This window comes from Lissotriton helveticus, chromosome 5_1 (genome assembly GCF_964261635.1).
Source record: "Lissotriton helveticus chromosome 5_1, aLisHel1.1, whole genome shotgun sequence".
NCBI lineage: Eukaryota > Metazoa > Chordata > Amphibia > Caudata > Salamandridae > Lissotriton > Lissotriton helveticus.
Window position 1 is genome coordinate 395,875,681 of NC_136065.1, and position 17,850 is coordinate 395,893,530.

The window sequence follows — 17,850 nt, forward strand, 5'->3', positions numbered from 1 at the left end:
AATGGTTAGAACCCCGGATAAATCTGACTCCTCTGTGGTGCGAAGAACAGTAGAGCCATCAGAAGAGGTATCCTTGAGTCTTATATATCAAACAATAATGACTCACAGGGAGGAAACACTATTAGAAAGCCATAGGACACAGAATGTCTGTCGTAAATTACAAAATTCAGTACAGCGCATCGCCAAGACTTGCTCAGAGTTTACTGCAAGAATTACCGAAGCAGAAGCCTGTATTTCGTATTTGGAGGATAAACTAGCTTCACAAAAGACGATGAATGAGACCTTACGTGCAGGGAAGGATGATATGCTATGGAAACGTATTGATTTGGAGAACAGAGCTCGGCGGAACAATCTGTGAGTCTTTCAAATTCCTGAGGGGGATGAAGGACAGGACCCTCGTAAATTTATTATTGAATTGTTTACTGAGGCGTTTCCAGGATTAACTCAATAGGACTGGCAGAAAGAGGATTCAGAGGGCTCACCGTTTTCCCTTTTCTGTCCGGGATCGGCCAGGTCAGTCGGCAGAAGTGGTTAAACCAAGGGCTATATTGATATCATTTAATAACTTTTTGCCACGAGAAGCAGTTTCTGATCTGGCACGCCCTGACAGGAAAAGAGTCGGCAAGGTGGTTGAATTTTTTGTTAGGCCAGATTACGCCCATCAGACGGTAGAGAAACCCTGGCAATTACGTCCGCTTATTCTACCATTTCAAACTAAGGGGGCCCAAGATTTCTTACTACAACCAGCCAAACTTAAAGTCACCCATAAAGAGAATACTAGGTTTTTCACCTCTGAAATTTTGGCAAAAGAGTTTCTGCAAACCCTCAAAGAAGGATAAGGAGGGATTAGGCTTATAGAATTATTATCTAATTTGCAGATTCCTTTTGTGCTCTTATGCTTAATTATTTGCAAAACTCTAGTTTATGGAGTTGTATACCCCCCAGCTGTTGCAACAGGTGATATCATGGGGGAAGAGAATGAGTATGTTTACTGTCTGTGGCCCATTGATCTGTAGGTTAATGGTTTTTTTTTGTTAGGTTCAATTGTTGGGGGACTTCACGGGTGTGGAGGCACTTTTGGGTGTAGGGAGCATGTCATCGCTAGGACTACCAGTCCTAAAAGCTCCGACGTAGGGGGGCTGCGGGGTGTGCTGTTTGGGTGGTGTTGGGGGAGGAGGGTGGTGGAGAGGGGAAGGAGGAGGGGGGGGTAAAAGTAAAAGAAAAAGGAAGATTCATAGCAGCAAAGAAAACTACAGAGGATTAAAAAGATTTGGGTATAGGCCTGTAGGTACGGCAACCTTGAATTTATGGCAAATTTAGGACTTCGAATATGCACACTGAATGTCTGCGGGTTAAGTAATTATAATAAAAGGCAGAGAGTCTCCAGAGAGCTTCGGGTGATTCAGCCCGATGTGGTGTGTCTGCAAGAGACGCATATTCCATGGGCAAAACGTAAGGTTTTAGCAGAACTAGGCTACACAGTATTAGTAACCTCAAGGAAGTCAAGCATAAGAGGGGTGGCGATTTTAGCAAGACCTTTTATTCAAGCAACTGGCTTTTGGCAGATATGTTTGGACATTGAGGCAATGTGGAATGTAGGACAGGGGGATTATATTTACCCTCTGTACAATATACAGCTCTAACCTTGATGAAGCCCCAATATTGGAATATTTGAATGGGAAGCTTGCGACATGGCCCACTCTGTTATTCTTGTGTGGGGATCTTAATATAAATTTGACCTCTGAAGATTTTCAATATTGGGGGCGAAACTATAAAGGTAGGAAACCTTTAAGGTAGGTCAGCAAGGCTCTATTTCAATTACTAAAGGATCATGGGCAATTGGATGTGTGGAACAGCTTGCATAAGCAAGACCCATGATATACATTTTATTCACAGACCCACAACAGGCTTGCACGTGTTGATTATTGTTTTGTACCTACATTAGTGATTACTGGGCTGAAAATCTGTGTATACCCAAGGGTGACCTCGGACCATGCACCTGTGGTAGCCGAAATCCCGGCTCTTGCTCGGTGTGTAGCCCCGAGAACGTTTGCATTTGACAGGAAACATTTGATGGATGAAAAATGTATTAAGCACATGAAGGTGTGGATAAAGGAATTCTTGCAAATTAATAGACACTCCGCGTCCTAAGGGACTTTATGGGATACATTGGATTTAGAGGGGAAACACAGAGCCTTGGGTTTTTAAAATGTAAATTAGCGAAACAGGCATTGCAGGTTTTATATGATGATCTTAAGATTGCCGAAGAGGAATTAGTTAACGGGTTAGCTGCAGGATATAACACCACAGCACTTCAGAATAATCTAGCGAGATGTATGGCCAAAATTAATCTAGAATGGAGCAAGGAGAGCGCCATAAAATATCAAACATATAGGAAAGAGTGTCATGAGTATGGCGAGGCCATGGGGTGATGTTTATCCCAGAAATTGAGAATATAAGAGGATGAACAAAGAACGGCTGGGGTTATTGTGTCTGATCCCCAGGAAATTCTTAAAGTGTTTCATGATTTTTATACAGAATTATCTACAGAGAACGGTACTAGGGGTCTTTCTCTAACGTATATGGGACTTCCAGCCTCTTTATGGGGCCAATTGGCTCAAACGGACGTTGAAATATTTGAGGAACCTATTAATTTGGGGGAATTAGAGCAGGCCATAAATTATCTTGCAGTAGAGAAATCTGCGGGACCAGGCAGACTCCCCTTGGAAGTATTTAAGATCTTTTTTCAGGAGATTAAAAATGATATGCTTAAAGTTTATCAAACTTCACAAAAAGGGGAGTTTCCACGAACCTGGTCCGAGGCCAATATCTGTGTGTCGAAGAAAAAGGGGAAACCATCTGAATTACCGGGGATTTATCGTCCAATCTTTCTTCTTAATGCAGACGATAAAATCTATGCAAAAATCTTGGCCACACTGTTGGCAAAAATTATACCATCAATAGTATTGTTTAAACAACACAGCTTTATACCTGGGAAAGGGACCGTCGTCCATGTGCATAGAGTAATTATCCTTGATATCGCACAGGTAGAATCTCGAGAACTTGGTCTGATTTTACTCGATGCCAAAAAAGCGTTCAACCGGGTTTCGTGGAATTTCCTCTGGAGGGGCCTGCAACAAATGGGGTTCGGGCAGGGGTATATACGTGCTTTAAAGGCCCTTTATCATCTCCCCTCAGCGAAAATTTGCTCAATGGGATATCACTCAGAGACCATCGCGATTTCTAGAGGCACACGACAAGGCTGTCCTGGTTCACCACTTTTATTTGCATTGTATATTAACCTTTTTATTCTTATGCTAGAACAAAGTAGGAAGATTTTGCCTTGTATAGTACAACAAGAACTGTATTCAGTAATGGCTTATGCCAACGATATAGCGATTGTTACTTCTAATCCCTGTCTCGCTATACCTGAAATAGAATCCCTGGCGCAGACTTTTGGTGCAGTTTCTGGGTATAAACTTAATACTGCTAAAACCCAAATTTTATGTACAAGTCAAGCAATGAATGGGGATGCTAGGTGTGTTAAGGAAGCTACCTATCTGGATATTAAGATCCGTACCTCTGTTAAAGAGATCGTTGAGGTTAATTGGGGCGATATTATTTGGGGAGTAAAACGATCACTTGAAAGGTAGGAGAATCGCCATCTGTCATTAGTGGCAGAGCTAACGTTCTGAAAATTAATGTCTTACCGCGAGTTATGTATTTTTTTAGGGCTGTGCCCCTGGAGCTATCCTATAAACAAATTCAATATTTACATATTTACAATCTCTCTGTACTATGTTTATGTGGTCCCCTTGGAAACCTCGTTGGGCTGCTCGATATATGACTCCTTCTCGAGAAAGAGGAGGATGGTCTATCCCTGACTTTGCTTTGTATTACTATTCCTGTATTTTGGTTAATACACGTATTTTACGTCATGGAGAAGAGATTAGTAATCTGGCCAAAGCCCCCTTAATTTGTCAGATAATTCTAGGGTCAAAGGTCAACCATCGTCTATTCAAAAGAGTGGACAGCAGTTATTTTAAAAGAACGCACTTCAAGGTATTAAATGCTGTGTTTAAAGTCTGGAAGTCTGGACGGAAAAGCTTCAAGATTCCAGTACTTTCCATGTATACCCCCACTAATGCCACAGGAGTGCTGCCCCATATCTTCTGGGACCAGGTGGCCTTAGGCTTGAGAAGGAAGGGGATTACCCGACTTGGCGACTTATATCATGATGATGGGCGATTACACTTATTTGCGGAGTTGGCGGATAAATTCCATCTACCCACAACTCAATTTTTTAAATACTTACAAGTAAGGGACATTCTAGAAAAACACCCTATTTGCATTATGAAGTTTAAAATTGTAGAAACTATTAGACAGCAGGGAAACATCGGGCTAATTTATAAAACACTGTTAGAGGGCAGAACGGATGATCTAGAAAAATATAATGTGAGTTGGAGAACTTGGTTGGGGAACCCCGAAATCTCATTGAAAAAATCCATTGATTTGGCAGGGAGGATCTTTCCTGCAGCCAACCTTAAAAGTCAAAATTATAAAATGTTATTCAATTTGTATCATACCCCTCTTAAAATGATGTGGGAGTCAACATGGTGGGAAGTGTTTCCGCTGTGGAAAGGATAGTGCAGACATTGTGCACATGTTTTTTGCGTGTGCGGTATTGGACCCTCTGATAGAATCTATAGAGAGGTTTTTGTCAGAAATAACCGGGGACTGTATTAACATTTCTCAATCTATGATGTTGCTTGGTATTGGGGAAGATTTCCGCCAGGGGCAGCTACTATATGAACACCGTTATCTAATTTTTATGGCCACGGTGGTTGCTCAGTTGGCAATTGCCTCACTTTGGCTATAGCAAGAGGCACCGCCCTTTGAGATGTGGCGGGCCAAGTTTCTCAATGAGTACCACATGGAATACAGTTTATAGGCTGTTAAAGGACATAGAAAAAGGAAATTAGGGTTAATGATTTGGGGGGTGGTGAGGGAGTATATGGCAGGGTAATTAAGTCCATTATGTATCATATAGTTTGTACCTCATATTAACTTGATGTCGAGGGCATTGGTTAGGATTGGGGCTTATAATGCACAATGATGGATGTCTTGACGTATGTGTTCAGTTATGTATTATTTATTTTACTGCTATGGAATTCTAATAAAATAAAAAAAATAGTCCATCATTTGACATAAATATCATGTCCTAAATGTGGCAATAACGTTTATGAACAATGTTTAGTACAGAGTATTATGTCAGTCAATATTCTGACAATGCTATTCAGGTACAACACCTTCAATAGAATTTGACAAAGGATGACAGATTTAATAAAATAAGGGTTTTTAGCAGGAAAATCAGTAGCGATAAGACAGGCTGATGTACCGTATGAAAATCCAGTATGTATGGCCACATGTTGACCGTGCACCTGGGGGCCGTTCATTGAAGGCAGAGCAGAAAAACTCTATGTACAGTACTGCATTGACACCAGCTGCAACTGTGTGATAACATTATGTCAGATGGACCTATATGATAGATTAGGTGCAAGTTCAGCTGTGTCTGCAGCAAGAAGTTATATTTGATTTCACAGAGTTTGAAATTCAGTCATAGTATTTCTATTTCAATTAAACTGCAAACACTTAATGTAACACTGTATCCATACAAATTATTTTTAACAATGGCCTTATTAACTAAGTAAGTTTAAGTAAGTCAGTTGTATTTGTAAAGTGCATAGTTAATTAAAACCATTGCACAGATAAAAAAAATCAGAAAAGTAATTAACTATAAAGTATAGCATGTTCGAAACAGTTTTGTTATGTACACACTGGTTTCTCATGTATTTCCATTAAGGATTCTTTAGGAAGGAGTAAAATGCAACGTGCTGGTCTTTTTTTTTACTATCATCTCTGATACTATTGTGGGTGCAATATTCAATTATTCCCTTTTAAAAGTTTTGGTAAGGAGTTTCTCTGCTGTTAGCACTCAAAAGACAACAGTTAATTTTTTGTTATCTAGTGTTTGAATGTTATGTTTTTTATCATTCCAGGTCCTTTAGTTTGGTGTAGTGGTACTTTAGAATTGATAGTGATGAATTATTATATTGATATTAAGGAGTGTCCTGAGGAAGAAAGAAATAGTGTGCCTTAAATGGTCTGCCTGTAGAAAATGAGTGTACTGAACATCATTATGTAATTCACATTAGGGTAAGCATGACACTCTCATACCTTTGTAGGGATATCTGATACCACCAGTTAAACTATAACCTGCATCTACCCAGCACTTCCATACCACACCTTCACTACCTACATCGTACAAGAAATCTACATCCCAATGTTTGCTGTTCTACACTCCTGCATCACAAAATACATCAGTTACAACTAGCTAGCATATACTTCCTTTCCCATCACATGCAGCCTAGAGTTTAATTAGCACTCTTTAAATCAGGAGTCTCCAGCCTTTCCTGAGCTACTGTCTAATATACGAATTTGATAAATGCACACAGAGACCAAATAACTTAAACACTGCCCCTAGAGTACCCTTAAGTTCTTCATTCCAGATACAGGGAGCATAAAGTATTAATAGAACAGGAGCTGTTACACAAAGGTTTACAATTGGGGTCCCTGAGGATCAGTGTTGTCCCTTTGCTCTTGAAACACCTAAAGAGAGAGACAAAGAGACGAGCAAAAGAGAGGAAGATAAATAAAACAAAAAGAAAGAATGACAGGATAAAGAAAGAAATCAGGAAAGAAAGAAGGAAAGAAAGAAAGAGGTAGAGAAATATAGAAAAAGAAATAACAAAATAAAGGAAAAAAACAACGAGGACAAAATACCCAGAGAAAAGAGTCAAATGCAGGAAATGAAGGAAGAAAGAAGTTAAGAAGAAATGAAAGACGAAGAAACAAACTATGAAAGGATTGAATAAAAAGACAGGAAGAAAGAAGGCATGGCAAAAAAAGAAGTAGGCAAAAGAATGAAGAGTACAACAGAGAAAGAGTAAAGGAAGAAGGTGAGAGAAAGAAAAAGACAACGAGAAAACAATGGAAGGAAAGAAAGAAAGCAAATGAGAGAAAATAATTAGAAGAAAAAAAGAAGGAAGAAGATCAGGTCAGAGGTGGAATTAAGAAAATAACCTTGTGGATGAAGAAAGGAGAAAAAGAAAGAAAAAGAAAAATAAGTAATAACACCAAAAGGAGAAATACAGAAAAAGAATAGCAGAGAAGGGAAGATGAAGGCAAAGAAAACAGATAAGACTGAACAAAAGAAGGAAGATAAGGAAACAATCAGAAAACACAGCAGAGGAAGAAAGACATTGAGAAAGATGGAGATAGGACAAAGGAAAAGAAGGAGAGAAGGAGGGAAATCAAATAAGAGTAGAAGAAAGAATAATAAACCAACAAAAGAAAAAAACAGAAATTGGAGAAAAAAGAAAAAAATGAAAGAACAAAGGAAAGAAATACTGAGAGACACAAGATTAAAAAAGAGAAGAAAGAAATAGTAAGAAAGAAACAAAGAACGGGAAAATGGAGGAAACATTGAAAATAGAAGTTGAAATGAGAAAAAAGAAAGAAAAATATCAAGAAGAATATTAAGCCAATAAGAAAAAAAGAAAGAGAACTGAAAAAGAATGCACAACAAAGGAGGGAAGGAAAGAGATATTGTAAACAAATAGGGGGAAGCGAGAAAGAGGGAGAAATAAAGAAAAATTGAGAAATGAAAGAGAGACATAAAAGCAAGGAAAAAAGAAAGACATTTAAAAAGAGGTAAGAAGTAGAAAAAGAAGAAATTATTTTCAGAAAAGGGTAGTCTGCATCCTCAAGCACTGTCAGCTTTTGAGTAAATCAAAGGAACGGGAGCTATGTTTTAAATAGCTGTGTTATCAGCCCGGCACCTGTATATTCTCAAGCTTTTTGACAGGCAATTATCATATGCGAGCTACTCATGGCAGCCTGCGAGCCAATAGTAACATGTAATTGGAGACCATTGCTTTTAATCCACCAATAGGAAACACGGCACTGCCTACTCTTTAAGTCTCTCTTACTTCTGCACCTACTACATTCCTCCTCCTTCGGTGCCCTACATTAACACCTGCACCAGGCATCCAATAATTTATACCTACATACTGACCAACAACTCCTGCACCACCACTGTCACTCTAAATACCCGCCAAATCATAAGTTTCACAAACTACTCTATACAGCTTCTCTCAAACATAAACACAACATCCCACACGATACCCATACAAAATGCAACAATAAAACTGTTCTGCTTTATCTCTGATTCTATTGCAAAATAATGGTATACTTGGTTGTGATTTTTGTAACTATTAAATACATTTTTTTAATATTGTGTTCAGAGGTTTTGAATTATGAATACATTTAACACACCTTATACATTAGAAAAACATTAATCTGGTCAAACGGCAAAAAGTCATAAAATCTCAAATGTTATCCACTCTATTTTTTCTGTACATTGACAGTAAAAGAAAGAGAGGTTTATTTCACAACTAACGGCAAAAGAAAACTGTAAATACATAGATCTATTAAAAAGTAAATGAGCATTCATCAAAGTAAATATTTCTTTGTAACAATATGATGCTCAATATATATCTAGGAGAGAAACCGGTGGATTTCAACGCAGGTCTATGATTGTTTCACCTCTTTATATATTTTGCAGAGCCTTTAATAAGACTATAACAAGCATTAGGCCCCTGATTTAGAGGTTGGCGTACAGGTTATACCGTTGCAAATCTGACGGGGTACCCTGCCCTCCAAGCTTTTGTCCTCCTGCCTTATTTACAGGTGGGCAGACTACAACTTTTCAATCAGTGGATTTCTTGATGGCTCAGTCGACCAAAGCCTAGAATGATTTTCTTTTGTCCATCACTGCAAAAAAACGTGCCTGTGAGGGACAGGAAAAAAGAATAATGACCTCCACACCTTGGGAGAAAACTCCCAGAGTGTGGAGGTCATGAATCTTTTGTTTTTTCAGAAACTGCCGCTTCAGGGGCTTCTGAAAAAAAAGTTTAATATTTGGTTAACGGCTGTCAAACCGAGGATGGCCATCCATCAAACCTTTTGTACCTTGATGGAAACCGCTGTGACAGTGGGTCCTTTCAAAGTACAGAGATGACCACTGGGCAAGAGGTTAGCTTGAAACATAACAACTCAAATACCATTGGGGTGGTGGACGCAATGTCCTCTGACACCCTGGAGGACACTGCTTTGTCTGTCAAATACAAAATCAGGACCCAAATCCCATATTTTCACTCCTAAAGAACTTCTGAAATATCTTAACAAAGGTAGCAATATTGTAACACAGAGAATCGGATTCTTCTGTACATTCCACATGTAGGCAAGGGCTGACAACACAAAATAGAGTCAATCTGTATATAACAAACTAATAGATTCAAAGGTAAAGCTCTCTCATAGATCTTGATTTGTATTTTGTAGAATGAATTGCCTATTTTAGTACCTGATTTGCACACAGAAATGTGTGTGCATGTCTGTACTGGTTTGTGTGTGTAGTTGTTTATGTGTGTGAGAAACTGAGAGAAGAGAGAGTAAGAAAGGGGATGAAAGTTCGGGGCTGCACTCATTTAAAAACATGGACTAGATAAGCAAAGACCACAGGAGGTAGGTGGTGTTTGTTTTGCAGCAGATTCTGCCGAGGCATGTGCTGGGCCTTTTGTAACAAGCATTGTACGTGCACCCATTTCACCCCCACACTGTGTCAAGATGCATTACACCATTTGCTAGGAGGCTAGGGCCCATACAAAGGAGGCAAATTTTTTTTTTTTTTGTAAAATTTTTATTTTTTATTTTCAGTGTGCAAAACACAAAATAAAACAGTACAACGAGCGACATCTCTGAATTACAGTCTACACATGGGCAACGCACTTTAGGAAGAAGAGTCTCAACGGAAGTGCAGCATAGATAATCCAAAGTCGAAGTCCAAATTCCAGTCAAGGAGGGCAGCCGGAGCCGAGGCAAGCCGTCTCGTGCACAAATTGCTGAACCCGTCTAAAGGTGCAATGAATGTCGCATAATAGGATCAACCCGCAACGAACCTCCCTCCCACCCCTCCCATCCCTCCCCCCCGTGGTGATGACAGCCATTCATACATACAGACATACTTCTCTTAATTAAAGTTGAAATAGGTGGAGCGCGCGCACCGAGGAAGGACAGACTGCCGAGGGCAATCCTCGTGAAAGGAATCGGACTAGAGGGCACCAGCGAAAGATGAAGTTCTTAAAGTTCCCCAGAAAGATGTCCGCGACTCTCTCTACACTCAGGAGTCTCCACAGCCTCGCGTGCTAGAGGGAGATCGCTGGAGCAGTCGGCGTCTTCCATGCTGCCGCAAGGGTGAGTTTAGCTGCCCCAAGGCAGAGCCAAAGAATTTGCTTATCGGCTCTCGTTTGGTGCGCAAGATCTGGGTCCCGAAGCCCGAGTAGGACATGTTCTAGTGAGGCAGATATCGGATAGCCAAGGATGTCCTTGAGGTGGGACAAGATCTCCTCCCAATAAGGGCGAATGATCGGGCAGTCCCACCAGATATGGCGGAAATCCCCCAGGAAACCGCAGCCTCTCCAGCAGCGGTCGGAAGAGGATGGAAAGATGCGGTGCAATTTGGATGGGTATAAGTACCAGTCCATCATCGTTTTGAGGTGGGCTTCTCGCAGCGCTACCGAGCGATTGTGCGCCGTGATGTCCCGCCAGAGGCCTGCCCATTCGGCATCGGTGATGTCTCTTCCGATCGTTTCCTCCCAATGTCCCATATAGCGTGGGCGGGGCGATGCCGCCGTAGTGAGCAGCAGTTTATAGAGAAAGGAGATGGCCCCCTTCATGGTGGTAGTGCGCAGGAGGAAGGCCTCGAAGGTGGAAGGCGGTCTCGTAGCTGCATCACCCATCCCGGTGGAGGTAGCCCAGTGGAGGAGCTGGAGATGGTGATATCTTTCAGACGGGGGAACCCCATAGTCTCTCATGCAATTAGTGAAGGTGAGCGGAACGGTACCATGGAAAAGGTGAGTAAGTGCTCGACAGCCTCCCTCACGCCACAAACGGAAGGGACCCTCCTGCAATGCGGGGGGGAAGGCCGGGTTGAAATGAATGGGGGTGAAGGGCGACGGGAACGTCGTCCAACGATCATCGCCTGAGACTGTGTCCCACACTTTCAGCACCTTGCTGGTGGGGGTACTGATATAGGCATTCCTGGGCCTATCTCCCTTGGGCTTCCAAGCTAGATCCCATACGGACCGACCCGCGACACTCCTGTCCATATGCAGCCAGTGTTTCTCTGAGAGTTGCTGGGACCATTCCACAAGAACTCGCAGTTGCGCCGCTTTATAACACAGGTGCATATCGGGAAGACCCACTCCTCCTTCCGACCGCAATCGGCGCAATGTAAAAAAGGAGAAACGGGCGCGCCCGTCTTGCCAGATGAAGCGGCGCATCAGAGTTTTGAGGCGTCTAAAAAAATCTAGATCCAGCGGAATGGGAAGGGCTTGAAAAAGATAGAGGAACTTAGGGAGGAGAACCATCTTAATGGCGTGTATTCTGCCTAGCCATGAGATGTATTTGGGCCTCCAGCGGGCTAAGCCAGCCCGTATGGACGTCAGCAGCGGAGGGAAATTTGCCGCGAACAGGCCCCCCACGGTAGGTGTTAAGCGGACCCCAAGATACAAGAGGGAGCCGGTCGCCCAGGACAGGGGGTTCAAAAGCCGTACCCACTCCATTTCAGCCGGTGGTAGTGTGAGGTTTAGGATGTACGACTTCCCAAAGTTTACCTTAAAGCCGGCTACCTCCTCAAACTCGGACAGGACCCTCCGGACGTGAGGGAGCGAGCGAGCAGGATCTCCTATGGACAGTTGAACGTCATCTGCGAAGAGTGAGATTTTGTGTTGCTCTCCCGTGAAGGGGAGGCCCCGAATCCCCTCATGCTTCCTTACCACCAACGCCAGCGGTTCAATGCTAAGCGCGAAGAGCAGAGGGGAAAGGGGAAAGCCCTGCCTAGTTCCGTGGGAGTGGGAGAAGAAGGGTGACAGGTGTCCATTAACGGCTACTCTGGAGCGGGGAGTACTGTAGTTCGCCCGGATCATCGTGATGAATTTATCCGAGAAACCGAAGGCCGCCAGGGTACTAAACAAAAACCCCCAATCCACTCGATCGAAGGCCTTCTCCGCGTCCAATCCCACTAGCACCGCCGGGATGCGGAATCTATCGGCCTTTTCGATCAAATGGATCACCCGGCGTAAGTTATTGTGGGTCTGTCGTCCCGCGATAAAGCCCGACTGATCTGGGTGGATGAGGACCGGCATCAGATCCTGGAGGCGTCGTGCAATAATAGCCGAATATAATTTCGCATCGATGTTCAAAAGGGCAATCGGTCGGTAGGAAGAGCAACTAGCGGGATCCTTCCCGGGTTTAGGAATGACCGAGATCACCGCCTCGGCCATAGAGCCAGAGATGCAGCCAGACTCTGCCATCGCATTGAAGAGATCAACTAGGTAGTCACAGATCTCGGTGGAGAAGGTCTGATAAAAAAGGGTGGTATATCCATCAGGTCCCGGCGCCTTGTGAGGCTTCAGGGCTTTGATGGCGTCTAGAACTTCCTCCCGGGAGAAGGGGGCCGTTAAGCGTTCGTTTCGGTCAGCAGAGACTTGAGGCAGTGATAAGTCTGCCAGATATCGCCTTTGCGTTTCAGGATCGTGATCGTCACATCTATAGAGGTCAGCGTAGAAGCGGCCAAACAGGGCCGCCTTTTCCTCGTCCCGGTGAAGGAGGTCCCCCGCTCCGTCCCGCATGCTCCCAATGTATTCTCTTTCTCGTTTGTCTCGGAGTTGACGGGCTAAATGTCTCCCCACCTTGTTACCCTGCGCGTAGGAGGTGTGGCGCAGCCGTAGTAGAGTAAATTCCGCCCTATTGTTGTAGTGGGCCCTCAGTTTCCCCCGCACCACCGTAAGGGGGCGAAGGGTGAGCCGGGAGGGGTTCAACTTATGTGCCGATTCCAGGTCGGCCAGCTCAGCTTCCAGCTTCTCTAGTTCCGCTCTCCGCAACTTGTTAAGATTAGCGTTGAGAGCGAGGCACGTGCCTCTCAGGGAAGCCTTACAGGCATCCCAAGTCGTGAAGATGGAGGTGTCCGAGACCGGGTTTAGGGCCCAGAAATCTTGGATGGCCGTTCGCAATGCTTTGCAAGAAGTGTCATCTCGGATTAAGGCAGCAGGGAAATACCATTTGCGCAATCCGTCGCCCTTCGCCGACCAGCGCAACCCAAGGACCAGTAAGCTGTGATCTGAGACAGAGAGTGGAAAGATGCTGGAGTCGCGGACATCGCCCCGAAGGGCCTGGCTTAGAAAGACATGGTCGAGCCTGGAATAGGAGCGATGGACAGCAGAAAAGAAAGTGTAGTCTCGGCAGTGGGGGTGCAGTGCGCGCCAACTATCAATCAAACCCATTTCACCAATTTCATCTTACGCTGCGTTGGTGAAGAGAACGAGCCGGCATCGGCTCTAAGGGTGCCTGAACTATCCAGGGTTTTGTCCCACACCAAGTTAAAGTCACCCAGAAGAATCAAATGACCCTCAACAAAGTTCTCAATTTTTCGCAGCAGATCTTGGAGAAAACTATTCTGCCCCGAATTAGGAGCATACACCACCACAAATGTACAAATCCTCTCATGCAGCAATCCTTTGACCATCAACCATCGGCCCTCCCTGTCACTCTGCATCCCCATTGGTTGAAAATGAAGGGCCGCTCGAAACAGAAGGGCCACCCCCCTATGTTTGGTGGAAACCGAGGACCTATAAATAAGCGGAAAGTGCCTATGCCTAAGGCGGAGCTCATCTTTACGCGCCAAGTGGGTTTCCTGCAGACCCACTACGTCCAGCTGATGGTCAGTCAAGTATTTCAAAATTTTTGGGAGCTTTTGTGGTGAGTTCAAGCCCTTCACATTCCAAGTAGCAATATTAAGTGACATAGAAATAAAGTAAAGTCGCCCGCTCTGCAGTCATTACAACCACCCGCCTCCCTGAACCAGCCAGCACATCAGTTCCACTCTCCCAGTCCCTCCAGCAATCAGCGACCCACACACCAACAACAGCACGCATAACAATCCATGCATTCCTGTCATCACCACCCCTTCGAACAACCCACCTAACCACCCCAACCCCCAGTCCCACCTTCCCCCCAACAGTCCCCCCCGCATTCAACACTTCTGAGCCCCAACAACCCTCAAAAGCGGACAAACAATCCCAGATCCGAACGGCCCCCTCATCAATCGACCTCCAAGGCCCTCCCATCCCCCCCCTTCCCAACCCCAATCCAAAAACAAAAACAAAAATAGTGTACTTAGCAGTCCCATAGAGGAGTAAGTTGTAGTGGTCCTCCTAGGCTGGGGATGTGGTGTCCAAGGCAGGACCCCACAGGCCACGGTACAGGGTGTCTTCTCCAAAAGTACACTAAACCCACGTTACCTGGCAGGACGTGCCCCTCCGGCACCAACCAGCTGGCAGCTCAAGGATCAAGCGGCACCGGAGCTTTGTTGGGATGGCGCCAAAGTTGCTGAGGCCACCGATGCCACCGCATTCCCGCTCTCCTGTAAGCTAGCCACACGGTCAGGCCGCCCACGATCCGCGGCCAGGCCCACTCTCTGCCATGAGGAAGAACGCCTGCGTCGCCGCCGCCGCGATCTGCCAGACTCCTGTGAGGGGGTCTCCTCGTCCAGCCCCAACAGGTCTTTTGCCACCTGGAGAGACCGAATCTGCTCAAGCCTGTTCTCCCACCGGAAGATGATGCGGAAGGGATGACCCCACGAATAGGAGATGTTGCGTTCCCGAAGGAAGGTGGTCACTGGGCGGAACTCCCGCCGCTTCTGGAGGGTCGATGCCGCCAGGTCCTGGTACAGCTGCGGATGGTGTTCCCTGAATTGCAAGGAAGGGATAGTTCGCGCTTTCCTTAGGATCCTCTCTTTGAGCTGGAAATCGTGCACACAGGCGAGGATGTCCGGGGGGGCCCCCCACCCCTTCTAGGGAGACCGACCCTGTGCACTCTGTCCATTCTGACTTCCTGAACATCGGCGTCGTCCAGCACTTGCAAGAAGAGAGCCTGGACATAGCTCCGCAGATCGCCTGCTTCTCCGTCCCAGGGCACAGCCCGAATACGGATGTTGTTCCGGCGGGAACGATTTTCCAGATCCTCCGTATGGGCCTGAAGATCCAGGTTCTGCTCCGTGAGCCTAAGAACATCTTGCTGCAGCTGATGGACATCGTTCGCAACATTCAGGTCGTGGTCCTCCAGCGTGGCCACTCTTTCTCCGAGGCCATCCACGTCCCTCCGTACTTCACGGAGGTCCGACGCTAGTTGGGCGCGAAGTTCAGAAATGTCCTCCTTGATAGAGGCAAAGAGTTCCGTCATAAAGGCTTTGGTTGCAGGGGCCTCATCGTCCGAATTCTTGGGTGACACGCTGGGTCCGGGCGACGGCGGTTGTTGAGAGTTCTTTGCTGCGCCATCTTTCCCTGGCTTCCCCTTGCGTAGTGTGGAGGACATCGCAATACCCCTGGGGAGGGCAGAAGTCACCTCTCCGGTATGTACAAGGCACCTCAGTCCCAGCGTCGGAAGAGCAGATCCGTTGTCGGTTCTCCCCCAGTCAGGGTTCTCTAAAAGCAGGTCTCAGTCCGTATCCCAGGCGTCCGCCTCTGGCACTCCGCCTTTGGGGGCTGCGCCGCCGTTACCGCTGCTAGTGTCTCCAGGGCAGGGGAGCCCCCGTGCTCACGGTCTCGGCCTATGTCCAGCCCCACCGCGGCCGGGCGACGCCGCACGACTCACCACGCAGTATTCGAGGCGCAATGCTCTCCAGTCAGCTTCCAAGGAGGGTCACCCCCGCGACGGACCGGTACTGCAGGGCACAAATATCTCGGGGGGCTGCGCTTCAGCAAGGCCTTCCCAACCTCCTGGAGTCTTCAGGGAAGCAGTGGGGGAAGGGTGGCACTGTTGCTGGGCCCCTATCAGCTGCTGGGCCACCACCACGGCCCCCCCCCTCCGGCCACGCCGCACATCCACTGTCCACTCGGAGTAGCTCCCCAAAGCTGCGGGGGGTAGGCGCTAGCCCAAAGGTCCGAAGTCCCCACCGTCGCAGTTCCACCTACACATACCCTTTCTCCACGTGCTGTGCCCGGGGCCCGAGCCCGCCTGGCTCCCAGGGCCCGGTATCACAAGCCTCGAGCTGCTAGGGAGGGCGCCCCACGTAGCTCCGCACGGCCCCTCCGCCAGATGGCCCGACAGGGCCGAGCGCTAAGAGTCCAGGCAGCCGGGGCCCCTCTCCTATGGGCTCACTCCGCCTCCACAGAGCAGGGAGCTCGGATCCCTCAGGTAGGCCAGGCCGGGGATCTCTAGGCCTCAGGTTGCCAAGTCACCGCAGCTATCAGCAGGTGCCCGGCGGTCACCAAGCCAACCACGTCGGTAGAGGCCCACGACAGGACCTCACCCGGTGAGCGTGCCCGGCCGGGCGGCCCCGCGTGACAGGTTCAGTCAGAGGCGGGGGGGGGGGCAGCACTGCGGCCTCCGTGCTCGCTGGTCCCAGCCAGCCTCTCTTACCGGCACTCGTCCGTCGACCGCCGCGGGACCTCCAGGGTGGCCACCCCTCCCCAGACGCGGGAGCAGCTTCCAGCAAGTGGTGGGGCGGGAGCCAAGAGCTCCGAATGAGCCGCGGTTCCACTTCTCGGTCCTGCCTCGCTGCCGCAGAGCAGGAAGTCCGGCCCCTCTTCTTACGCAAGGCCGAGGCTCGCAGGGCCGCAGTCCGCCGCCGCTCTCAAGACCACCTCCAGGCAGCCTCCGCTCTCGGTCGCAGGACTGGACCCTACCCCACCGTTACGGGGGTCCTCCGCTGGCCAACGATAGTCGAACAGCACGCCGCGAGGTATGCTGGACAAGGTTAAGCTGGGTTGGGCGCCGGAGGGACACGAAAGAGCGTCTTACTCCGTCGCCATCTTGGCCACACATTTTTGTCTAGGTGTTTCAGGCAAATTACTAAGCACTGGCAAAGGCAAACTGGATCGCAGAAGATGTCTAAGGGAAGCGGTGCAAAGGGAGCACACCTACCGAGGCACACTTTGGGAGGTGCCACAGAGAGTCTCAGAAATCCAGTCATCCCCATGAAGAAAGTTGAAGTTAAGTAATATGCCCACCTCCAAATGTGTTCCGATATGCTGGCAGTACAAAACAGAACAGCAGCTTGGAAGTGCCACACATCTTTCACTGTTGCACCCTCTCTGGCCTCTGAGACTTCAGGACTTCACTAGCAAGGTCATGTTTTTATCAAGATATACAAAGAGATGAAACAACTGTAGACCTATTTCGTAATACACCACATTGTTATTAGCATGTAGTTCATGTATTATACCATTACAGTACTGTTGATTTATTGACATTGTGCTTTATCATGTATTTCCATGTATTTTTATCTAAGACAGTCCATCCTAATTAGAGTGTTTAAAATACATTGTGTTAGTCTTAAAATAGGTCAAATATTTGTAAAAATAATCATTCAGTGTTTTTAAAGCCAGTTTACCTTTGGTCTCGCTCAAAAAGATATTGCAGTCTCTGAGGGCCAGTATTGTGCTGAAAAGAGGTTAAATATTTCAAAAACTCATACCCCTAGTACAGATATTTTATAAATAGAAAACACTAAGGTAATCCAGGTCTAGAGAATAGACAAATAGAATTCATTGTTTCTGATGATATATGCCCCATGCCAATACAGTAAGCACGTAGGTTGAATACCTCGCACCTCCGAGCCTGCGCCAAGCAATACATTTGGTCTACACCCTAAATGGTATCAGTCACTTT

At 46.5% G+C, this 17,850-nt stretch overlaps 1 protein-coding gene across 2 annotated transcripts in view; it reads left to right on the forward strand.

The window, feature by feature from the left end:
- LOC144754604 (uncharacterized) overlaps positions 1-17,850 on the forward strand; it is a 178,999-nt gene that overhangs the window by 158,580 nt on the left and 2,569 nt on the right. The window lies entirely within an intron of this gene.